Below are 27,785 nucleotides of genomic sequence, written 5' to 3'. Positions count from 1 at the left end.
AAAAAGCCGTCCACACTATTTGCTCGCTCAACCGGAAGTGGTGCAAATAATTGTTAAATAATAAATACAGACAGCGGTAGTTTAACAAATTCTGCTGTGGTAAGTGGTGAATGTGACCTACTAGAATTTTGTGAAACTTGCTTCACACTATTTTTCGTCCCTGCAACATCTCTATCTTAAAATTGTCTCTGGTTTTACTTGGCTGTGACCATGTTCTCAAGCATTAATATTTTCTATATATGCAGATAGCACATTGCAGTTGCCCGTTACCTTTTCAGTTTCTTCTCGTTTATTTATTATTTTTTTTTTTTTTTTGTTAATTTTTAATGCAAAATTTTATTTTTTGCTTATTTTTCGATCACTTTTTTGTAGTTATTGCATCAATTTTGGGGCGAATGCCTTTGTGCTACTGACACGCACAGCTTCTGCATCTGCATAAGTGCAATGTTGTTGTATGTGTTTAGCTTTATAAGCTGCCGCTGCTGCATGGCTTCCTGCCCTTTCGAGTGCTACGAGTACTTGTGGCCATGTTAGAAATTTCTATTAGGATTACTGTAATTACTTCTCCCCCTTTTACTTTTCTCACTGTCAACGCAAGCATAGATGCAACTCTTTATCCGTACTTCCCCATATGCTAATCCTAGTTAATGTTGCTATGGGCACTGAAATAGATTTTCCTGCAGCTGCACATAATCTTGCTTTTGATATTAGCAAGATGTTCGAGCGAAAATAGCAATTTTAGTATTTTATTTTTTTTCGATGCTTAACTTTTTGATTTTTTACTTCTCCTAAGCTCAAAATTAATAAGGCTTTGATCATCTATCAGGCTCACTTTTGTATTATATTTCTTTTCTATTTGAGCTTTTGGATTAGCACTGGTATAAAATATGGAGTTGTTGTTGTTGTTGTTGTTGCTATACCGTTAAGGTTGCTCCCCGAAGGCTTTGGGGAGTGTTATCGATGTGATGGTCCTTTGCCGGATACAAATCCGATACGCTCCGGTACCATAGCACCATTAAGGTGCTAGCCCGACCATTTCGGGAACGATTTATGTGGCCACATTAAACCTTCAGGCCATTCCCTCCCTCCTTACCCCCAAGTTCCATGAGGAGCTTGGGGTCGCCAGAGCCTCGTCTGTTAGTGAAACAGGATTCGCCGCGGATTGGTGAGGTTGACAATTGGGTTTGGAGAAGTTATATATTGCGCTGGCAACCTGAAAGGTTGCGCTACACAGCCCCTTGAATCTGGTATTTTAGTCGCCTCTTACGACAGGCATACCTACTGCGGGTATATTCTGATCCCCTAACCCGCTGGGGTCAAAATATGGAGTCTCGTGGCGCTTTCGTCATAAGTCAGTTTTATTTATTAACTTTTGAAAAAGGAAAGGCGTGATTTTGTGGTGAATTACTTTATATTGATAAAATATAAACTATTCAATCTGTACATTGGAGGTTTCTTTTTTTATTTTCATAGGAGAAAGCCTGAAAGTCAGTGTAGGAATTTAACCTGCACAAAACTCCTACCGTCTAAGTACCATTACCTCCAGGTCCTACCGTGAAATACTCCGTCGGAAGTTGCTGTACTTTCAATGCCGACGGACGGTTGGTTTGCTCGGGCTGAGTCCCTCAACCTTCTAGGGGTAGAAAGTACCTCCAAATTACGAAGCATAATTTTTATGGAACATTCGCAAACACTTCTTCTGAAGCGTCTTCGTCCAAATACGCATACAAATATGATAGTAGAGATAGTTATTTTTCGCACGTTATGCGAACGATTTTTAGCCCGCATTCACATCATCTGTGGGTGTTCATGTCGGAATAGCTGGCATAATTTGTCGGAAATCTGCAGAAAGTTAGAGCAAAGTAATTAGTATGGAAAAGGCTGTTCTAACTCAAATGGTGAAAGGAAAAGTATATAGATACTGACATAAATATATGTAACCGCAAAACAGCAAATGTGTGTGTGTGTGTGCGTGTGAACTTTGTGAACCCAGCAAGAAATCGAGGGACTGATCAGTATCACATCAGTATCTGATTAGACTGATCTGATACTGATCAGATACTGATCGCTGAGTTGCTCGATTTCTTGCTGGGTTCACAAAGTTAACACGTACACACACACACACATTTGCTGTTTTGCGGTTACACACACACATACACAGTTGCGGTTTTGCGGTTACATATATTTATGTCAGTATCTATATACTTTTCCTTTCACCATTTGAGTTAGAACCGCCTTTTCCATACTACTAAAATACCACTACCGGGAAGATCATCACCCCTCAAGTCCCAAAGTCCCAAACACTTCTAGCTACTTTTTATGAGCCATGATGCACTCATCCCAAACGTCTTACATGTCTTTCGAACCTCACTCTCGCCTGGGCCTTTGCTTATATTTCACATCATTGTATCAGATGTTTGCAGAGACAGTCGTAATTTAAATGCGGAGTGAGCTGTAACACACCTAAGAGTAGCCGGGATTCCTGAGGAAGCAACTGCCACAGCGATTTCTCTCTTTGATTTTACATCGGCTCATATTAAATTTAGCAGAAATTTTTTTTCGGTTCCTGAGGCGTATCTAAGAATACCAACCCTCCCTTAATGTCAACAATCTCTCGTTGAATAGTTTCGTATACGAGCTTTTGATCTAAAACAAATAATGCTTTATATGCATTTATGAAGGTACGCGAAAACTCAATACACAATATGTTTTCTAGATGGAGGAGAAGTGATGAATTCAGCAAAGAATGTCTAGACAACGTAATATCGGGTGGGATCGAAAGTCTTACTAGATCGAAAGTCTTACCAGCTGGGCATGAAATATGTCTTACAGAGCCATGTGTAATTACGCTCTTGAGGCAGTAGAACGCTCCTTTAAGGTACCGAAGTATCCATTACATATCTTGCGAAAGATCCCAGGCTTCTTTGCTTGGCACAGGTCTCTGTATTGATACATACGATTGGGCAATTCAGAAAGCACCTTCCCTATTGCCTACGGAGACGATGCTTAAACTAAACCAGGTCACTCATAGTGTAAATATATGGATGTTGATGGTCTAGGCGGACGCCGGGGTTTGACGGTAGCGTGCTACGTTCACCACACCGAATATCCTGGGCTCGATTCCCAGGCAAAGCAATAGAAACAAGTTTTTTCAATAAGAAAAAAGTCTTTCTAAGCGGGGTCGCCCCTCGGAAGTGATTTGGCAAACAATCCGAGTGTATTTCTGCCATGAAAAGCATCTTAGTGAAAACTCATTTGCCTCGCAGATGCCGTTCGGAGTAGGCGTAAAACGCGTAGGTCCCGCAAAGTCAAATTATAGGAAAATTAAAAGGAACACGACGCAAATTAGAAGAGAAGCTCGTCCTAAAATCTCTTCGAAAGCTATTGCTCATTGCATTTTTTTTGTTTATCATGAACCCTGCTATCATTAGTATGACGGTTGAGGACCAACAAATTGAAACATGCAGTTCAACGATATACTTTGGGGTAACCCTTAATAAAGGCTCACCTTCTTGGAGCACATTCGATGAGCATGTGGAAGCACTGTGCACAATATAACGAGTCAGGGTAAAACATATTCAGTGCAAAGTCATGTAAAAGGAAGCTGCTCACATTAGTCTCCTTTTCTGTGATCTTCAACCGTGTATAAGTTTTAGCACATGCAACGAAACACCGAAAGTTCTGAATCGCTTTGGACCTTGATCAAGAGAGAACGCAGAGAGGTGCTGCGAATTGCTTTAACTTGCCGATCCGATGCTCGCCATAGCATTGGACTAACAGTACTGCAGGAAATTGAATCGGAGGTAGTCATAAATACCTGTAGTGTGAAACATTCGTTTTACTCTACTGCCACCTTTTTTTGGTGAATTGAGTGATGAGGGGAAGCATTTTGGGTGAAAATGCATGTTAAAAGGAGTTCGCCACGGTCAAAGTTGTTCAGAGCCACCGTGGAAAAGGTATTGTTTTATGATTCGATTAATATTGATAGATTACTATTATCGTCAAAATATGAGTATGTTATCGGCTTGTTACACGCCGAAACAAATTGATGTCCTTTCGAAAATTGACTTTTCAATAACAAATCTATCCTTCCTATAAATAGTCGATACCTCTTCGAGAGAACTCTATAACTTTTCAAAAACTAGTCAATAACTTTCCGATAACAAATCGATAATAAACCGATAACAAACTGATAGTTTTCAATTACATACCGATTACTTTTCAATAAATAATCGATAAATTCTGATGTTTACATATCAAACAAATTTCAAAGGGCTGATGCATGAAGTAAAGGACGGACGGGCATCGTAGTCATGGAGCCACCTACCAATTTGTCTGCCTAACAGTATTCTTTAATTAGTTATCGCATCTTATCGAAGTTCCCAATTTCGAAATTAAAGTAATAGTCAAATCAAATACTGAACCGAATCCGATAAAGACATCTTAATTTTTGCATTAAAAGACGACGGATGGGCAAGGGTCAGTCGAAGCTTGTTTCGAAACAAATAGTTTTAATAAATGAAAGCCTATACATTTTTGAATGAATTTTCTTTTCTGAAGGGAATTAGATTTCGATATTCTATTTGTTTGCAGCCGTTATTATAGTTTCTCTATATATGATCTTCTATGGGAACGTGTGAAAAACATATCATCATGACTGTCATAATCTTCGTCATCTTTATCATTAAAGTTATTATTGCCACTCACGCGTAAAGGCAATGACCCGGACGACCATGTGTGCGAAGAGAGTGGGGAGTGATGCGAGCCACGCTTATTTGCATTCAACGATGAAGAACTGGGACTGTAGGACCAGAGATTTGAGGACTCGCTCTGACTAGCAGGGGGACGCAATGGGCGACGTTCAATGGGAAAATGATGTTCCGGTAGCGAATGATGTTCTATAGGATAATGGTGCTGAAAATGATCTTGTGGTGGTGGCTGATCATGCTCATCGTGATATTGAACACGATGATCGGACTGATGCTCATGTGGCTGGCTTTCATAATCCGTATGCTGTTGAAATTGATTTATTTCATATGGTTGTTGTTGCTGTGGCTGATATATTTGTGGTTTGGGGAGAGGCCGATGAATTTGTGGTTCATGTGGTTCTTGGTCAAAATATTCAGGAACATACGGATGTGGTTGCTGCTGATGCGCTTGGTAGTATTGATGATGAGTCAGAGTTGCGCTTGTTGCCGATATTAATGTTTGATTGGGATATGGAAATGAAGAGTCATGAAAGTTGGCTGGCGGATTGTGGTTTGGCGCAATAACTGGTGGTGTAGGCGTGGCGGAAAAAGGTACCTGACCGAAATGAGGATTAGGGGCATGCGCTTGGTTGTTGTTAATATTTGGATTGTGCTGGCTGCCATAATTTGGCACATTGTTGTAGTGCTGTTGGTTTGTAGTAATGCCACCACTGCCATAACTAAATTGTGGTTCAGGGGGCCGAGCGAATTGATTGTTGTTATCGTAATTATTATTTTGATGGTTTTGATTGTTGTTGCTGTTGCCACTGTTTGTACTTGCACCACCAGCTACATTATTTCCAACATGCACGGCATTAGAGACACCAACATTAGACAATTTAGTTACGCCGACCCCATCACTGTAAGGTGATGTATGCAAAATCACACCACTTTCCGCCGGTGCTGCTGCCGCAATTGAATTGCCCGCTGCTCCAGCTGCTGCCGATACCAAATCCTCTGGCTGCACTACAATATTTGCGCCCGATGTAAATGTTGACGCTGGCGAAGTGCTGTGTTCGCGTGAGTTCATTTCGGCCAATTTGCTATTGCGATTGCGCACCATATTCTTAGTCATTACCATCACAGTGGGATTCATAGCTTCCATATTGTCTTTGAGGCAATTTTGTAATAGATTTATAAAGAAGAAAAAAGCTAGCAGTGTAAGCGCATTCATAGTGGAAGCATTGCTGTCTTTCTTGTTGTATTTCTTCTTTTTGTCACCCCCTTTGTTCGGATATGCAGGCTGCGGATGTGGACGAGGTTGATAATATTTAGGTGGTTGTACAGGAGCTCCATAACCACTACCCATTGTTGCATAAGGTGCACGCGAACCACCAGTAGGTACATGCACAGGTACAGCTGGATGATAATCATACCCGCCACCATAGCCGCCGCCACCATAAGCGCCGACACTACCACCAGTACCGCTAGAGGGTTGCTCATAACTATGCACAGCGTCATTCGAAAGTCAAGTTAAATGGCGTAAAAAAGCATGAAAAGAAATGAATGATTTAATGCACAATTAATACCTGCTGGGCTCATAGTTTTTATCGTATTTCCTACCCATAACCTGAGTGACCGGTGCCGCCACCACTGCCGCCTGTGGCAGTTGGATCACCACCCCAACTAGTTCCTCCCACTGCGCTGTTAGGGTAAGCTCTTTGCATGGGAGTCTCATCATCTTCCATAGGCTCCATTGCAGATATCATATGATCGTGGTAATCTGTCCTGCCCTCGACATTACTGTGATTAAATGAGAAGAAAGTAGGGAAACGTAATATAATGCTTGGGTTGGTATTTTCTTAATTACAGAAATGTATGTTTTTCCTTACGCATATTTGTCCATATTTCCGTTGATTGCTGCCAGCAGTGGATGCATTGGGCTATTGTCGTACGTCGGCGCATGATTTGGTGGGTAATTATTATTAAGCTGTGTCATTTTTATTCAACTCGTATGTTCATTGATCCTGAATTTAAAAAATATGTATGTATATCACTTATAGCAATGTCTTATAATTCCTTTGCAATTATCTAAAAAAAATTGTTCAAAATAACCAAAATAGTAAAAACAAAATTTACACTTCCGTATTGCCCAAGTTTTTTCAAAGCTCATTTACTACCGTGGGTATCAAAATGGCGGTACTTACTGTCTTTTTGGAATTTCAGTGCCAGTGAATTTCTGCGATTATAATTTACTTACTAACAAATTAAACACGTATTTAAAATACACATTAAAAAAAAGGTTTTAAATATGTTTTATAATTGAAAAATCGAAAAACTTTCAAACCAAAGTTAACTTTTCTATGATATCCCTTTTAACCAGTGAGGTTCTGTATTCTGTTCATAGTTTTGAACTCTACTTTTGAGTCTACAAATTATTACTCCGTATATTGTCAGGAAGTTCCACGTAAATATTTTCTCTTGTTTAACTTCCTTTATATTAGATCTTAAACGCACTTTTGAGTAGGTTAGGTTAGATTAGGTGGCAAGGGCTGAGCTGGGCACTATGGTAACAGCTCACTGCTTAGGCCACCAGTGGGCACATTGTAATACCCTATACGGTCTCAAAGAGGACCCCTACCCTGCCTAAAGCGGGTCAAACCACCTCGTGGTAATTATAAATTTTGCTAGAGCCCTTACTACATAGCAAGAGACCTCAGCGAGGTCATTTAGAAAAGGTTTACCAAGAATAGCCATCCTACGCTTACTAAGCGCTGGACAGTGACAGAGAAGGTGCTGGACGCTCTCTTCCTGTACATCTGCAGCTGCGACAATAGTCGAAGGTCGTTACCCCATTCTAGCACCATGCGTGCCTATTAAGCAATGCCCTGTTAGAACCCTTATCAGGGACGATAGAACTGCTTTGTTTAAAATCAGAAGCGCTTCTGTGGTGCCCTTTGTCATGTAAGAGCCAGGTTTGCCTGGATGTCTCACACGATGATATGGCTGACCATAGTCCATTTGCGATTCTTATAGTGCTTGTGTTCACACGAAGCCTGAAAGTGGCCATAGGTATGCCTACCGAATCATTTCCCGGAAGGATATGGTCGGTGGTGCCTCTTCTGGCCAGCTCGTCTGCTCTGCAATTGCCTTCAATATCCCTGTGCCCAGGTACCCATATAAAACTGATACTGAAGTGCTGAGCCATCTCGTTAAGAGATCTGCGGCATTCAGTGACCGACTTTGCTTTGTCGACGAATGAGTCCAGGGCCTTTAATGCGGCCTGGATGTCTGAGAAAATAAACACCCGTTTATCATCCTATGGCATAGACCCTAGATGGTTCACAGCCCTGTGTATTGCTAGCATTTCCGCTTGGTAAACACTACAGTAATCTGGTAGGCGAAAAGAGACCTCTAGACCCAGATCCGGCGAAAAGAGGCCTGCTCTCACCTTCCCGTCAAGCTTAGAACCATCCGTGAATATATTGATGGCACCCGGTACCGTATGATGTCTGGTATTCCAGTCCTGTCGCGATGGTATATATATACTATAGTTTTTTAACGAAGACGTTTTTTGGCGTGCAGTATTCAGTGCGCACCGGTATTGGGACTGGGGCGTAACTTTTAGTGGAAATCAAAACCTGGGGCATACTTCAAAACGCATAGATATGCAAAATGTGGCAAAAATTTGTCGCCAGGTGGCGCAGAAATTTTTAAAACTCGCCCGACTTTGCAAATTTTGCTCCCAGGGACCTCAAAGTTTGACAAAAGCTAAGAGCTCTATTTGGATATTTAAAAAGAATACTTGATGCGATTTACCTCCGAAGAGATTTTAGCCGAGCTTGTGTTCCAATTTGCGTCGTGCTCCTTGAATTTTTCCTACAAATTAGCGGGGCAGGACATACATACGTGTTTTATGCCGACTCCGAACGGCTTCTTCAAGGCAAATGAGTTTTCACTGAGAAGCTTTTCATGGCAGAAATACACCCGGAGTATTTTCCAAATCATTTCCGAGTGGCGACCCCGTTCAGAAAAACTTTTTTTTTAATTGAAAAAACTGTTACTTTTCCCGGGAGATGAAACCAGCACCCCCGGTGTGGTAGGCGGAGCACGCTGCAACCACACACATAATTCTGAAGACCACAGCAATGCAAGAAAGAAGAAAAAAATTCCGCTGGATGACGCACTGTTCGAGATAAAAAAAATAAATAAAACAAATCATACGAGATCTGGAACCTTTCGATAGATTTTTAATTTAATTTCAAAGGCCAAATGAGCTGCAATGTATATGACAAAAAGAGTAAAGGAAGTACGATAGGGGAGCGGGGTCTTGCGATCAATTTTTAAGAGACTTGCCTCTGATTTGATCATTTCAGAGATTTGTTTTATTAATTTGCTTAGGAAATGTCCCAAGATCAATTCTAGACCTTATCTTAGTATTTTCGGCCCTATTTTTCTATAATTTTGGAGCTATTTTGAAACCCTTTCGGGATTTTTGTGGCATGATTTCAGGATTGTTTTTGATTTAATTCAATATTCTATTTGTTGTTAATTTCTGCGTTATTTCGAGAATATTTTTTAAACTTTTAGGATAGTTCTGTTGGCAACTTCGGGAGGTGTTTTGATTATGGAAGGTCTATTTCTAAATCAGTTCGTGACTATATTCGGTTGATTTCGGAACCATACCCAAAATATCGGTATCACTTTCCGGAACTTTTCGTGCTTATTTCGTGATTAATTTGAAACGAGTTCGAGATCACTTTTTTTCGGAATCGTTGTAGGATCATTTCACTTTTGCTTTCAGTATAATTTTTGGATTCTCTGCTGGAATATTTTGTTATCATAGGATTTTACTGAGGATAACATCGGGATTGTTTTTTGAATCATTAAGGAAATGTGACTTCCCAGATTTTTCACTTTTTTTGCAACACTGTTTAATCATTTGTTTCAAAAGCTGACCAAGCTTTTCCTGAGGAATAGATTGCGGATATGTTAAAATCTTACGTGAGAGAAATATCTTTTAACGCATTTATGACTTTCATGAATTTTTTAACATTTTCCGCTTTTATTTATTTCACAGAACGTTACATATATTTCTGTTTTCTTAGTGACTTGGCTTTTATTGGTGTTTTTACTTTTATCGTTATATCAATATTTATTCCCAATATAAATTATAAGAAACCTTCTTCACTATATACCGCGATGTAAACTATTTTTATCTTAGCTGTTCTTTCACAAAAAATTCTTTATAGGTTTTCACGAGCTCCATCATTTTTCGGCAATTTCATCAGTTTGTGCCAGAATTTCTTGATTTTGTATACTTTTTGGGCTTTTTTAAATTTTTATGGATTTGGTCGATTCTCTATCGAAAATATTTTGGAGGTAACGGTTTTCACTCATTTGGAAGTTCTTGCAGTTTTTTTAAGTCTTCAGATTACTCAGAGCGATTAAGGTATGTACATTTTTTGTAAAGAAGAATTTTTTTATTTTTTACGTCACTTTAATGTAGCTGACGTATCCAATCTAAGTTTTAATGTTTTTCTAATGCCCGGGAACCAGAGTGTGTATCCTTACAAGACTGCAGAATTCAATTGTATAGTATTGGACTTTACGATGCACACTATAAACACAAAACAATAAAATGCTTGGCGAAGCTCGAAGTGTTTTTGTGTATTCTAATTTTGCGGAACAATACTACACAAACCTTTTTGTGTGCATTGAAATACACAAAACAGGCAACTTAGTGTGCATGCACGAATTCCGCCACAACTTAAGCACACTCCGAAGGAGTTTTGTGTTTCACTACGGAATCAGTCAGGGCAAGAATTTTAGTTTGAATGGCGAAGGTTTATTTGTTTACCGATTGGGTTGGAATTTGGTACGGTTAATATTTGATGAACTTTTTTTGGGAAGTGGATCAGGGACCCTCTTATTCCAAAAAAATTTATTTATTAAGCGATTTCCTAGGAATTTGGTATAAGTTAATATTACGAAACCTTTTTTCCGAAAAGTGGACCAAAGACCTATTCCATAAAAAAATATTTATCCAGTGATTTTTTGAGAGTTTGTACACGGGTAGCTCTTTGTTTAAGTTAATATTAAAAAAAACCTTTTTTCCGGGAAGTGGGAGCGATTTGCTTGACATTTGGTACGTGGGTAACTTCACAGAATTCCAAAAATATAAGGCTTTCTTTAAATAGATATCACTAATTTTCAATTTAAAATACCTATCCCATTTCCCCATCTTTTTTCTCAAATACGAGTGGAAAAATTATATTCCAGGATCTTTGTAGTTATTTTGTTTGAGAAGCTGGTGCCCTTCCTATCCAATCATGGCCATAAGGACCTTGCGACTTCGCAGTCAACCCTTTTGATCCATAGCAAATCCGTTGCCCTGTTCGTATATTCCTCGATTCTCCCCAGGAGATGACTCATCGGTGGTCGGGCGGAGCTCTCCACTCCACATATGTCTAAAACGGAACCTTTCCCAGCCATCTCATCCGCGAGTTCATTCCCTTCAATACCGCTGTTCCCAGGGACCCAGAAAAAGTGCACATTGGGATGACTTATAGAAGCAAGAGAGGCTCTATACCTCCGCACGATATTCGATTTTATCATGTTAGACTCTAATGCCCTTAAGGGGGATTTGCTGTCTACAAAGATTGTTACGTCAGTGTCAGAGACCGCACTATCTTGAAGCAGCTTTGCTGCTCTGTCTATGACATAGACCTCGGCTTGGAATACACTGCATGCGTCAGGAAGTCGGAATGATTGGCTTAACTGTAGAAGTGTTGAGTATATTCCAGTTCCAGTTTCCTTTTCCATTTACGAGCCGTCGGTGTACATTGTGATGCCCCTGCCATAGTCTAGGCCTATTTCACATTCCTCCTTTGAACGATATCGTATGTTCTGAACCTCGAAGTCCAAAACCCCTGTGATGTGGTCGGTTTTGAATGATAGGTCGGTTATTATTTCGTTCAATTGTCCTTTCGTCCTATCGTCCAGAATCGTCGCGTGTCCGTGCTTAGCTGTTTTACACATATTGTATTCTCTTAGTGGACTAAAACTTGTAGAGGCGTTAAGCCTCCTTTGTACCTTCCCGATACTCTGTTGATTACTCTTTTTGAATAAGGCCTTCCACCAGACCAGAGCTCCATATCTTAGCTCGAATGACTGTGCTGTACATGCCATGAATGACATGTGGTGTCAGTCCCCAGTTCCGCCCAAAAGCCATTTTGCAGGTGTAGTATGCTGCTTGAGCTTTCTTTCATCTCACCTCAATGTTCCTTCTCCAGCTTAATTGGGAATCGAGTATAATGCCCAATAAGTGGCCTGTTTTGTCTATTTCAATGCACACTATGAGTTTTGTGTAATATTGTGCTGCATAAATATAATACACAAAAACAATTCGAGCGTCGCCAAGTATTTTATTAATTTGTGTTTGTTAATGTGCATCGTAAAGTTTGATACTATAAAATTTAATTAGGCTGATACACCCTCTGCCCGTAACAGACATAATAAATTTAATTTTAGAAATTAGTTAATTTGGCATGAATATGTATACAGAAAAACACTCTCATATCTGATTGATCACAAACAACAATTCTCCAATTTCATTATATAACAAAATTGAGCAAGACCGCACCGATTAACCAGTTTTCACCAAGCACCAACGCTAAACCACAATTGTCAATGTCATTATGACAACTGATGCTATGGCGAAAATTGCATTTCTGGGTTTTGTGTGGCGACAGCGGCTTAGTGAAATGTGCATTCACACTAAAATTTCACAGACAATTAGTGGCAAGCGACGCAAATTATCTACTAAAGTTGTTGTTGTGGTTTCTTGTATAACATATGCATGAGTGTCTGTGTGCTTACGTGTGCGTGCATTCAATTTCAGGTAGACACAGTGTTTAGGCTCTTTTACTACAACGTCTGACTAACCAAATGAACAAATGACCCACACCTGAATTGGAGCGCAGAGTGTTGAGTGTTAAGACACACACGCATGATAATGACAAAACCGAAAACAACAACAACTGAGCCAAGTAACTGCTAACTGTTGCAAGAGCAATAACAATTCTCGTACTTACCACTACACAAGGAGAACAATGTCATGCACTTGAGTGGTTTTCTAGGCACAAACACTAAAATATCGAATGCATTGGTGCTTTGGAGCTCTGGCGTTTCAATGCTTACTAAGAGACTTAATGCTCATGCACATTTAGATGTACAAATATGTACATACATATGTACATGTTTTTATACCCAGCTGTACTTGTACAAAGGGTACTATAACTTTGATTGGATAACGGTTGGTTGTACAGGTATAAAAGAATCGAGATAGATACAAACTTCCATATATCAAAATCATCAGTATCGAAAAAAAAATTGATTGGCCATGTCCGTCCGTCCGTCCGTCTGCCCGTTAACACGATAATTTGAGTAAATATTGAGATATCTTCACCAAATTCGGTACACGAGCTTATCTGGACCCAGAATAGATTGGTATTGAAAATGAGCGAAATCGGATGATAACCACGCCCACTTTTTATACCTTTCATGAACATGGAATGGTATATTAACTTTGGTCCGATATTTGTAACGTTGAGAAATATAGAAGATAGACTCACCATTAAGTATACCGAATTGATCAGGGCGACGAACTGAGTTGATATAGCCATGTCCGTCTGTCCGTCCGTCTGTCTGTTTGAACGCAAATTAGTCCCTCAAATTTTGAGATATCTCAATGAAATTTGCATTTTTGTATTATATTAGACATTTGTCGGATCCGGTAGAATCAGACTACTATAACATATATCTCCCATACAACCGATCGTTCAGATAAGACGATTTTGGTAATTTCTGCCGCAATTTAGAAAGTATAAACGTGAAACTCGGTGATATATATTTTAATATATCATAAAAGATATCCTGAAAAAATCACTTTGATCGGAGCTATATATAGTATATAGCCCATACAACCGATCGTTCAGATAGAAAGATTTTTAACCATTTCTCCCTTAATTTCCAATATAAAAACGTTAAACTTGGTGATATTTATTCTAATATATAATAGAAGATTTCATGAAAAAATCATTTCGATCGGAATATATAATATATATCCCATACAACCGATCGTTCAGATAAGGGGGTTTTTTGCCATTTTTTATTTTATATTTATCTTAAAAATCGTTTAGGTATGTACATCTGTTCACTATATATTTCTTATCTTATTCATCCGATTATTTGCAGATTACGAACGGGATAAGATTATTGTTCAGCCCCATTCATGAAAGGTATGAAGTCGCCGGCACAGCCGAAGACAGTCCCGTTGTTGTGGTTGTTGTTGTAGCAATGCTCGCCCCACCTAATAGTCGCGACCGATCACAAATTGTCATCAATATCCTCTAACGGGAGTCCAAGGAAACTTGCCGTTTCAACAGGGGTGGACCATAAGGAAAGGGGTGTTAGAGGCGTTGGTTCCACATTACAATTGAAGAGTTGGTTGGTGTCATGTGGGGACACATTGCAAGCGGGGCATACATTTTGTATGTCGGGGTTGATTCTGGATAGGTAAGAGTTTAACCTGTTACAGTCTCCAGAACGAAGTTGAGACAGTCCCGTCCTTACTTGTTATATATATAACATTATGGAAAATACAGAGAACCTGATTATTTAGTAAATAATACACCTAGAATGTTGAAGCTTGACGTGTGGACTGATATTGAGACTCTTAATAAAAATTTGGAAAGAAATTTTAAAATGGGCGTTGTGATAAAATCTATTTTACTTTAGTTTTATATAAAAGATTTTTAAAAGGGTCGTGGACGAATAAAATAAGTTATATCTTCACAAAAAAGAGCTTTATATCAATGGTATTTCATTTCCCTAGTGGATTTATAACAATAAATAGGAAAAAATTCAAATATAAAAAAAATGGGCGCGGCACCGCCCCTTTTATGACTAATTTAATTTTTTATGTTTCGGGAGCCATAACTCAAAGAAAAATTAGTTCAGAATAGAACCATATGTACATATGTGTATTATTGCGCAGCCTTTTAACACTATTAAGCACACAAAACAAACAACAACAGCATTTCAAGAGTACAGCTAGGTATATAATGTTCGGTTTCACCCGAACTTAGACTTCCTTACTTGCAAAAGTTATTATTATTGCTTGGTGTGTCAGTTTACGCCGTGCTGGTGCGTTTGTTAGATGTTGGGTTGATTGGTAACACGTGTATATGTATGTATACACGTACATAAGCTTAGCGCTCGACGCTTTTGACAATCATATCAACTGTATGACCCACCCTCGAAAGAGCTATCAACACGCCGACTGAATGGCAAAGCATTGCCACCACCACTTGACCATGAAGTGTTGATAGCTCATTGATGCGGTTGACATTTGTAACATTGTAAACAAATCAATGTGGTATAGATAATATTCAGAATTCATTGGAGTGAACATGTCAACAGGTGTGAATATTATATTTGATCTGACCGCAACCGTTAGAGATATTATATGCGTACATATTCATATGATAACAAAAGTTTTCACCTTTGTGCGATAGCAGCCTGAACATAGTACGAATAAGAACTTGACATATTATACCTTCGAGAAGGCTCACCATCGCCAAACAAAAATATCAATTGACATTCTCCCGCGCAAAGTACTTTCTCTGGTTGTTGTAGCTGTGCTTCGCCTCGTCCGATAGATGCCACCACTCCCCCTCTGCAGGTGAGTCAGTCGTGAGACGCGAGGGGTTGTGTATCGAAACTTCTTCAAGTGGTTGCCAGCGCCATTTATAGCTTCTCAAACCCAATTGTCAGCCTCACCTACCTTTGACGAATCATCTTCCTTTAGCAGCCAAGGCTCTGGCGAACTAAAGTTTCTGGCGGAAGTAGACGGTGTGGATCGGGATGGCCTAGAAGATTCAATGTGGTCACATGAGATCGCCCTCAAGATGGTCGGGCTTGTACCTTAATGGTGGTTATTAGCAGAACGTGCCGGATCAATATACGACAAAGAGCCATCAACATCGAAAACACTCCAGAACCTTCGAGGAGTATTCTTATCGCTAGAACAAAAACAACAATGTCCTCCAACGGAAGTTAGGACCAGAGAGATAAGGCCTCTAGCACGCGTAGGTTCCACCTTGCCATTGAAAAGATGGTTGGTATCATGTGAAGACACACTACAGCGGGTCATACATTGGTATGTCAGGCTTGATTCTGTAAAAGTAAGAGTTTAACCTAGAGCAGTATGTGTATCGAACTTGAGCCAGAGTAACACGCATTTGCCTGGGTAGGTTGTTTCCCTAAACTGCAGGTTTCGGGTATTTCTCTTTGAGGACGGAGTTTACCGGCAATTTTGGCCACAGTATTCCGACGCCTTTTCATAAATGTATCTGAGGGCCTAATTTTGCTCCTTCTGTCATATAGCAAAATTCTTAAGTACCGGATTGCTTCTTCCGTGCTAACGGAGATTACTTCTTAAGTTTTTGGGAGGAGGGGCATTTTCAATCTGGTTTCTTGGTGCTCGACCGAAACTGTTTGTTCAGCATTACATTTCTCTCCTTTATGGGTTGTATTCTCGCGTCCGCCGTGGTGTGGTAGTAGCGTGCTCCGCTTACCACGACGAAGATCCTAGCTTCAATGCCTAGGCAAAGCAACAAAAAAAAAACTATTTAGAAAGAAATTTTTTCAATTAGAAGAAAGTTTTTCTAAGCGGGGTTGCCCCTCGGCAGTGATTTGGCAAACAGTGTTTATAGGCGTTTCTTAATTGCGGCTGCATTCTCGCCAAATTGTAGAACCTGATCGAATGCCTCGTCCAGTATTTTTAGATGCAAGATAGTCGGTAGCGTAATGCCATCGACGTGGATGTCATCGACGACAATATCAGATTTCACCGACCATACTCAACATACACAAAGCAAATGTCGACCATATTGTACATCCATCTCTCTCTAATTCCTGATATCGAATGTTCGTAAATAAGCATTTGGCCAAGCAAACATTTATGATGTGATCGTCAAGCCGTTCTTAGGTGGTGTTCGTTGAACTCGAAAGCACTAACAGTTCTTTACTTCCATACACTGCCAACAAGCTTTCCTCACTCGGTCCTCCATATTGAGCCTCCTCAACAAATAACTTTTTCTTCAAGATTTATATTTTGTTTAGTGCTTCTCCTGCAGTTTTATATATATATTATGCCTATTTCTATTGGAGACCTTGTAGGAAACAATAGAAGACTCGTCTTCTCCGCGCTTATAGTCAACCCGAAAGCAGATGCCTAGCTAGAATTAACTCGAGGCGCCCGATGGACCAGATTACCAAGTGTTAATAGGCATTTTAACGACAGGTCCCTCCTCGGACCGCCTGAGCACTTGATTGATGGCCAGTTTAGAAGATATACCACACCGTTTTGATGCCATAAAATCCAAATTTACTGAATGATACATCGGATATTTATTAGAACCAGCTGAGTTGTTTATAAAACTAAATTGCGTGGAGCACCTATTGGCCATAAGGTTATTAGAAGAGTTCTTGCTAAAGGCGGGCATTAACATAAAAAATTTCGAAAAGACTCTGTGGTAGTAACGTCTTTACAACTTCTGTAGTAATTATTATCCATCTTTTCTTGCTTAAAGCCCAACTGATCGATGCAGATCGTTATAAGTTTATGGATGTCGTTACTGGATCTACTCAGTGGACTCCTTATTCTTATTCGATTGCGAGTAGTCTCGCCATGTATCTCTTGATATTGCCTAGCCCGTGGTATTCTTCTGCTTATGATGAGCTTTGTTCACGTAAAAACTTACACTCTGGGTATTCGTTCATTTCCTTCCGTTGAGTTCCTACGAGCCAGCTCATCAACTATCTCATTTTCTTCAATATAGATATATTTACATAGATAGATGGTCTATTAACTCCTTCTTGGCTCTTATTGCGGATTTTTTGTTCGTTTGTTGTTGTTGTATATTGGAGTGTTATCGATGTTGATGGTCCTTTTCCGGATAAATTTCCGATACGTTCAGTAACAAGCACCACTTAGGTACTTGTCCGATCATCTCGGGAACGATTTAAAATGACCATCTAGTTCCATTAAGAACTTGCGGTATCCGGAGCCTCTCCTGTTTAATATATGGAAGAGGATTCCCCGCGCTTAAGGGAGGTTGACAATTGTGTTGCGGAAGCTGTGAATGGCGCTAATCAACCCCTTGAATTTGTTCTCGCAACTCCTCATTATTGATTTTACAATTATAAGTCCTCACGCATAATATTTATATATACAACTTTGTCTGCAGTTTTGTTTAGATAGTAAATAAAGTTTTTGTAAGAAATGTGTCGGACATGTAGGCAACTCAATGATTGTGGACAAGAGTTAATTAAACCTCACAAAAGTTTTTAAACAAATGCAAAGAACTAGAATGTTTGGTAACTCGTTGCAAGTTCTTTGTGCTTATAAAATTTTCTTCTGAGCATAGAAAAGTAATTGTTATGAAAATTATAAGTCCGCCACAAATACATCCCTAATCACTTGTAAATATCCTGAGCAAACAGCCTAATTGGATATATCAGAGGCGGCTGGCTAAAAGACAAAACACAAAAGCTTTAATATCCCAAATCACGTACACGCATACAAACACATACTTAAATACATTTATACCCTGGAAACAATCGTACGATTAATCCCTAAAGAGAGGCGTCTGCGATTGATCTCTTTTGTCCACATTGGGATATAATTGATCCCCTATAGTCCGTACTGTGTATATTTGGCATCAGTCAGTTTGAAATTTACGTAGCCAATTCAAAAAAATAATAAAGAAAAACAAACTGCTACGAAATTAATAAAATAAAAAGATTTAATATGATTTAATAGCATTATTTATTGAAAAATACGGAGTTCTATACCGATCCTAAAATTCTAGGAACATACTGTGACGAATATTAGCATCACTAAGCCGCTACTAAATAAATGCACAACAACAATAAAGCAGCCACTCATATGTAGCAGGCGACGAAGAGACATCTCACACACACAAATATGTATGTAGTCATCAGCCGAAGTAATTACTCACACATACACGCGCATATGGTTATGGGAGAGGCGTGGACTACAGATATACATGTATATAGCTGGTAACTAACCAAGCGTGAGCTACAACTGTTCGCGAAATTACTAGACTTTAGGAGAAATGGGCGAACGAGGAAACCGGGAGTATAAAAGCAGCGCAACCTGAGTAATAACTAATCAGTTTTGATTTAAATACGCTACGGGGTTGTGAAGTACAATTGTGAAGTACTACTCCCAAAGTAAGCTAAATAAAGACCGGTTTGCAATGCCGAATATTGGAATGATTTATTCAACAGTTTAGCGATTCGAACGTTAGCAGAAGGCGTACAAATAACCAGAATTTCCCTAAATTCGTTAAAATGTGTTCCATTATCGTAATATTTTTTTTTGTTTCTACAACACCCACATGAAAAACAAAATTAAGAATATTGTATGGAGTTTAAAAAGTTATAAAATCCGTAAGAAATTCTGTACGGGTAGAAAGAGGACTTGTCCGACAGTATCCATAGGCGAACACGTGTGACTCTGGCTGTCGAGGCACGAAGAGAATATGTCCGACACTGCCCGTATGGATAGAAAAAGAGCCTGTCGGACACTTCCCATAGGGATACAAAGAGGAAGTGTCGAACAGTACAGAAAAGTTATGTCCGACAGTACCCGTAGGGGTATAAAGAGGACCAGTCCGACACTATCCGTTCAGCCATAAACATGTACAATTGGTCTCTCCATGGGACATGCTCAAACAAAACACATCACTCCAACCCATATAAAAAGATCAAGACTGGCTATGGTCCTTTGCGACTCATCCCAGATTCATCCTAGCCGCATTTTTCGCAGGGTATCAATATCAATATATATATACAGCTGTATGTGTGCTAACGTTTTTGTAACGCTTTGATCAGTTCATCAGAAAAGCTAAAATAAAATTGTGGAAAAAAACGTAAAGATTTTGTTGATTACTGTTTTAATTGGCATCTTTAAGCTGTCATTGTTACAAGCACAGAATAAATATTAAGAAAATGGGAAATTAGTGTGTAAGTATTTAAGACCAAGAATCTGCAAATAAACGAGTTAAATTTGAAAGGCGGAATAGAAAGACAAACATATTCACAGACCTAGAAGAAAAAAGTAATTTTACAAAAAAATAGCAAGTTTAAAAAGATTTAATGACAGAAGCCGGTTTAATTTTTAATCAAACACAGACACATCACACGAGTCCGCACGGATGTACTAGGAATATATACAGAAAAGTCCTTAGTGAAAGTCACGAAATTTAAAACACATACACTGAAAGAAATAGTAAAATCAACAAATCGGTTCTGTTGTTCTTGACTTAACGGAGATTCGGTGAAATTGATCGAATTATGGTTAATTCGACCGAGTTCTTTGTCAAGCGAACAAATTAGTTTAGTCATTTCAACAGAAGAAAAATTGTCGCACTTAAGTTAACAAAATTTTGTAAAATTGACAGATTCCTAAGCAATCTAACTAATTTTTCTGTTAACACAACTGATATTACAGGTCATTTCAACGGCGATCAACTGGCAATACATAAGCAAATTTCAAAGACAATTTTACTCACTACGCTCTCTACTTTGTACTTATGACGATGGTGCCACTTGTTAAAAAAAACACCAAAATAAGAAAACCATCAAATCGAAAAAACCAAATGGGAAAACAACAAAAAACTAGTTTTTTCAATTATCAAAAAAACCCTTTTTTGAATTTACTGTGCAAAAAATTATGAGATAACCGGACACATATTTATAGGGTACAATTTTTCAACTTCTCGCCCAAGCGAAATGCAAAATTGCGCCCTCTTCCAAAGTTAGTAACATTTTGTTCAAGTTTTTGTGAATTTTTTTATTAATTAAGATAATAAAAAAACATCCTTTTTTAATGTTAATGTTTCCGACAAAATAAAAGTTTGAGTTATTTTGGAATCATTTCAACTTAAAGTGTTACGAAAATTAAACTTGCCGAATTACATGTAAAGTTACTCCAGTGGTAAATTACCTTCCTGCTTCCTGATTCTTTACTTTTCTATATCTTACAAGTTCTCTTTTTAAAGTGTTACGCCAAACATTTATACTACAAGTTTTGTTCGAAACAATCAAGTGTGGCAACTACATGCGAGAGAAGAAATTGAGAATGAGCTGAGCTGCAACTGAAAGAATTGAGAACCAGTTTTGTTACTTCTATTTTCATTTCTGTATTCATATGTATGTATATGTAGCTAGCATGCGTATTTATGTATTCACATATTTACGTATTTATATGGCAGCCGCCGTGGTGCGATGGTAGCGTGCTCCGCCTACCACACCGAAGACCCTGGGTGCACACCCCAGGCAAAGCAACATCAAAATTTTAGAAACAAGCTTTTTCAATTAGAAGAAAAATTGTCTAAGCGGAGTCGCGCCTCGCCAGTGTTCGGCAAGCACTCCGAGTGTATTTCTGCCATGAAATGCTCTCAGTTAAAACTCATATGCCTTGCATATGCCGCTCAGAGTCGGCATAGGTCCCGTCCGTCAATTTGTAAGAAAAATTAAAAAGGAGCACGACGCAAATTGAAAGAGAAGTTCGGCCAAAAATCTCTTTGGAGGTTATCCCGTCTTACATTTATTTATTTATATGGCAACATAGGTACTTTCATACAAAGCTGTCGCAACAACATTTTTTGTTCATTTGACCACTAAAACGGTCAATTACGAATCAACAATTTGTGCGCAGTTGATTCAACATCTTGTTGCGATGGATGAAAATTGACAGAAATTTCGGTTGATTTGACCCATCTTTCGGTTGATTTTACCAGTCTTTTTCTTTCAGTGTACACATATAAAAATTCTGCGGCGAATATTAGCAGTTTCGACACATCGCTATGCTACTAGAAAATAATGGTATGGTTATGGCTAAGACGTTATGGTGTGGCACCATTGACCAATTACATTGATTTCCATAAAGTTGGTTGAATCAGTGTTTTATATGAATATGGATACGTCAAGTTTAAATGCCCAACAACAGCAAAGCAAGCAACCACACATACATGTAAACAGCAAAGCTTTACGAAGCACATTACAAAACACAAAATAATAAAATACTTGGCGACGCTTGAAATGTTATACCCAGCTGTACTTGTACACAGGGTATTATAACTTTGATTGGATAACGGTTAGTTGAACAGGTATAAAGGAATCGAGATAGATATAGACTTTCATATATCAAAATCATCAGTATCCGTCCATCCGTATGTCTGTTAACACGAAAACTTGAGTAAATATTGAGATATCTTCACCACATTTGGTACACGAGCTTATCTGGACCCAGAATACATTGGTATTGAAAATGAGCGAAATCGGGTGATAACCACGCCCACTTTTTATATATATATATCATTTTGGAAAACACAAAAACCTGATTATTTAGTAAATAAAACACCTAGAATGTTGAAATTTGACGTGTGGACTGATATTGAGACTCTTGATAAAAATTTTAAAAAAATTTTAAATGGGCGTGGCACCGCCCACTTGTGATAAAATCAATTTTTCAAATATTATTAATCGTAAATCAAGATTCAGCAGAGAGATTGCCTTTACTATAGGGAATGCGTTGAAGAAAAATTTGCGAAATTGGTCAGCCTGGTCCCTGTCCCGCCTTTATATACAAGATTTTTAAAAGGGTCGAGGACGAATAAAAAAAAGCTATATCTTCGCAAAAAAGAGTTTTGTATCAATGGCATTTCTTTTTCCAAGTGGAATTATAACAAGAAATAGGAAAATATTAAAATTTTTGAAAGTAGGCGTGGCACCGCTCCTTTTATGACTAAGCAATTTTCTATGTTACGGGAGCTATTACTGGAAGAAAAGCTACAGAATCATAATTAGATTGGGTACACATATTTTTCTTAAAGCAGGAAATAATTCTTGAATAAATGGACGATATCGGTTAAGGCCCACGCCCACATTTATATACAAATATAACAAGCTAAAACTTTGCAAAAAAGAGCCTTCAATGGTTTTTTACTTACTAAATGTAATTACAACATAAAGTTCGAAAACATTAAAAATTATTTTGGGATCCATAACTCCAAAAAAAAAATTAACATATCGTAATAAAATTGGGAATACATACATATTTTCTTTATAGCGACAAATATTTCTAGTAAAAAACGGGATCGGTTGAGGACCACGCCCATATATAAAAGATGTTTAGCAGTGTAGTAGACTCGAATTATATGTCTTAGCGAAAAATAGTTTTGTATCAATGAAAATTCACTTATCAAGTTTAATTAGAAATCGGGATACACTTTTCTTTTGTTTAAATGGGCGGTGCCACGCCCCTATTTCGACCATATACTACACAACATTTCTAGAGCCTAAAAAAAAATAATCAAGAAATATTTCTTGTAAAACTGGCCTAAATCGGTTGAAGACCACGCCCACTTTTATTTAAGAGATTTTGGAAATGTTCTTAGATGAATAATATGCAAAATCTATTCGGAACATCATTTTGTATCAGTGATATTTTACTTTAAAAGTGTTATTATAACAAGAAAAAAGGAAAATTAAACAAAATTGTATGTCCGTAGCACCCGCCAACCTCCCACCCCTTTTTTTTTGTCTAAGCAATATCTCGCTTTTTTGGAGCTGTAAGTCAAAGAAGAATTGATGGTTACATAAGTTCGTACACATATTTCCCTTATAATGAAAAATATAAATTAATAGCTATACATCATTTTGATAATACTGTGACGAATATTAGCAACACTAAGGCATACTATCATCTCTAAGCCGATACTAAGCAGTCACTTTTATCTACATAAACAAATCAATCATTATGTCTATACATATGTACATAAAAGAAGCGGAAAGATATGCACAAACACATTCATATATCTGAGCTACTCACAAAAGTATGCAATCATTATTACTCACATATACACGCGCATATTGCTATGCGAGAAGCTATAAACGTGCATCTGTAGTTTATAGCTGGTATTTTTATAGCTGGTAACTAAGTATTAAATTTTAGAAACGCCTAGAAGTATCCGAACGAGGAAACCGAAAAGTGTAAAAGGGCGCAAGCTGAGCAATGAAAAATCAATTTAATTTAAGCAAGCTATTCGTTGTGAAGTATCAGTGTTATTGTGAAGTACTTTAATTAAGGCAATTTTGCATTATTGAATAGAGTTATTTATTCAGCAGTTTAGCGACACAAACGTTAGTAGAAGGTGTGAAATAAGCGGAGTTCCCTGAAATTCGTTACAATACTTTTCGTTCTCAGTAGGATTGGAAAGGTAAGAGTCTGGGTATAGTGAACCCCCCGAACAATAAAAACCTCGATATAGTGAACACCTAAAAATTTACATTGGTAGTAGTGCAGTTTACGGTACCCACCCTAAAGTTGGGAAAAGATTTTCGAGTGAGGTATCAAAGGACGCGTATTAATCTCGAGAACAATAATCCGAAGGCAGAAAAGAAAAATTTTATCTCTGTCCGAAGATATTTGCAGTTGAAGTTGGCGATTTTAATGTGGTTGTTGTTGTGTTGTACCCACAAAAAAATTGTGCATCACCGTGGCGGTAGCCACGGTTATACCACACACCCGGACTTGGCATGGCGTAGCCCAGGGTTATTTTTTATAAGCGCGGCCGAAGGCCGCCAACGCAGAAAGGTGTTCTGCGCAAAAATACTATGGATCCCACCCCCGGTTTCGGAGGGTCCCGCGGGTCATTTTCGGTTTTTCGTTAATATCTTTTGAACGGGTAAAAAAAGTAAACTTCCGCTTTCGGATTCTTGATCTAGACGTGAATACGTGTCTGTTGATACCTCACTCGAAAATGTAGGCCCAAATTTCGGTGGGTACCGTAAACTGCACTATTACCTTTACATTGAGTACTCTAAAGAGTGAACTGTAGAAAACCCGAAATAGTGAACAAAGTTCTTAACGCAAAAGCAATCATAAACTTTAAAAAAAAAAAAAAAAACTTTAACAGAAATAAAGTCGGGTATTCCCCAAAATTGCACATTTTATTTTTTTTACTGGAAAAGCTGCTGCTATGTAGATATTTGATGCCAGTCTTTATTTGTCTCTTGTCGGGTGCAAAACGCTTCTGAATGAATGTGCACTGTTTTATGTATTTTTAAAAGTGTTTATGTGCTAATAAATTAAGTGTTATCATGTCTGTGAGGAAATTCCTTCCATTAACGCAAAAATTTGAAAGTGCTCAAAAAATCGAGAAAGGCGCTAGTATTTCATCCTTAGCAAAGATTTATGGTGCGGCCAAATCGACAGTTTCGGGAATAAAAAAAATGCTCGTAGTATTATATCCCACCAGGCAGTCGGAGCATCTAAGCGGAAGACTCGTATGGATACCGAAGAATCTGGTGATGACAGCCAAGGCGAAGGACAGATCGGAAAATCCAATAAAAGCTACTGAAGCCATTAAAAGCTTCGATAAAGCTATCGCATGGGCTGAAGCTAACACCGCTCTCTTTGCTGGCATGCTAGTACTGAAAAGTCTACGCGAAAAAGCGGTTCAAAAGTCATTTTCCGAACACAAAAAGCAAACATCTATTCGTAAATTCTTTCAATAACATTATTTTATACAAATAATCTGTTTTGTTTACATAAGCAAACATGAATTTAAAATTAATAAACCAAGTTAAAAAAAATGTCAAACTTAATATAGTGAACAACCTGGATACTGTGAGCAGGCTTTGCAGAAATTAGTTCACTATATCCAGACTCCACTGTATATCTGAAATGAACTGTACAATTGAAACTCACGCTGAGTATATAATGTTCAGTTACACCCGAACTTAGACACCCTTACTTGTTATTTTTACTCATAGGCTCGCCATATATATGTATGCGAGTGAACATTAATATCATCATCATATTTTGTTTGTTCGCGTTCAAAACCTTCCCAATTTGGTAAAGTAGATTTTCGGTAACTTTTTCTGTTGGCTGCTACATCCACCTTCGTCTTTCTGCATTTTTTATTCTTTAGGAAACGGCATCATGCTTCCATTTTCAGCTCATAGCATTCGTATAGCGTCATTTCTGGTAGACGTGGAAGTTGATTGCGGCGGGGTAGTGATTCTTTAATTGTGCTTACATCTAACACTAGAACCATGCCTTGCGACCAATGCTTGTAGATCTGGACGCGTGCTGTTCAATCTGCTGTTAGCCATGGAACTTGATGGATCCATGTTTAGACCTGGCGTCGGACTGGCACTATTTCGTGCCCCGTCTAAATCAATTGCCCACAATGCATCCTCAAACGTTGTGTTGATTGAACTTTCCGAGTATAGTGCTGAATACAACCTTTTAGGCTCACGCTAGTGTTAATGACGCGAAGCAAAAGTTTTATATGACGGCGTTGCCAGCGATCGTATGTACGTTCCAAGCGTTCTTATTTAACTCTTTACAAAGAGATAATTTGCAATCAGAGCACATTCAAATATCGCATTTTTTTCTCATGCTTATTTTTTCAAACGTATTTTCCTTTTCAGGCTTCTTTGCTACAATTTAAATAAATAATTTCTTATGCTTTGCAGGCACAACATGGCACAGCATAATAAACAAAAACGACACATAGGTCAAATGTGTACTTAGCTTTGTCATCCTCTTCGCATCAAATGATTTATGTTATCTAATTTATTGCACTGAAATAAATGTAGGAAAAAATAAGAAACACAGGAAATGCTACCAAATTCAAGAAGGCGATAGTGTCGTTTTGCTAGATTTCTGGAGAAGAAAAAAATGTTTTGCTAAATTTATTGTATGTCACTGCGACTTGGCTAAATGCCTTTTAGCTTCGCACACATACGCACATACACCCACACACAGCTGCGTGTATGTCATTCGATTTTTGTTGCATAAATACAAGTACATATACACACACATACATGTTTAATTAGTGTAAAGCAACTAATAAAAATATGTAGTTTTATTTGCTTCAAGCCGTACAAAAGTACATAAAAACTATTTAATATGTATGCATATGTAAGTAGCGTTGCCAAATGTCCCGTATTGGCCGGGACATCCCGTATTTTTCACAAATTTTAAAGTGTCCCGCCGGGAAATGCTATGTCCCGGCACTTTCAGAATATCAAAATAACGGCTGAATTCTGTCATTTAATCTCATCTCAAGTCTCTAAATTTGAGATTTTCCTTTAGAGACAATTTTTGTGACTTGAGATGATTTCGGTATTCAGTAAACGAAAGTCACAAAAACAATTCACTATATCAACGAAATTCACCAAAAAGACAATTTACTCATACATTGAACAAATAAGCATTTGCATTTTGTCAACATAACGTCGGGTGGTATTGTGGCTGAGCTTACGAAAACTTCGTTCACAATTTTGTATAGTAAATCCCAAAGCATGTAGGTTCGAATCTTAGCGGCACCACATATAGTTCGATGTTTTTTTTTTTTTAAGTATTTTCTATTTTTAAATTTTTTCTAGCTTATTTTAATTTGAGGAATAAAACAATATATTTAAAGCATTTTTCGCAAATAATTTTGATACTTTTTCTGAAAATTTCACGTTTGTGATCTGCCCCGGCCCAGCTCATAAATTAGCGATTGCTTTTGTGAGGCTGGAGACGCGATACAGCTTACAGAATGGCAAATTATCTCAAAAGTGATTTTCACCACAAATAGTCTCTAATAGTGATTAGATACGGCTTACTGAATTCAGCTGTAAATAAATTATAATTTGCTACGAAACATGGCCTTACTTGCGGCTTCGATTGTATTCAGCTCATTAGCATATTGCATGCAACTCTGTAAAGAAGAAAAATTCATCCCTACTGTGGTTCTGAATATGGTCAATGTTTGACATTTCGCACACCTAAATATTCATTTTGCAAGGAAAGTGTTATGTTTTAAAATGACGCTTGGAAAATGAATCCATAGAATATTGAATTCGCATTAAACACAGTAAACGTATTAATTGTTAGCCTGTTTCATAAAAATATTTGTTATAAATAAATGAGTTTAA

This window comes from Eurosta solidaginis, chromosome 1 (genome assembly GCF_040869045.1).
Source record: "Eurosta solidaginis isolate ZX-2024a chromosome 1, ASM4086904v1, whole genome shotgun sequence".
Taxonomy (NCBI): Eukaryota; Metazoa; Arthropoda; class Insecta; order Diptera; family Tephritidae; genus Eurosta; species Eurosta solidaginis.
This window is presented reverse-complemented; position numbering follows the sequence as displayed.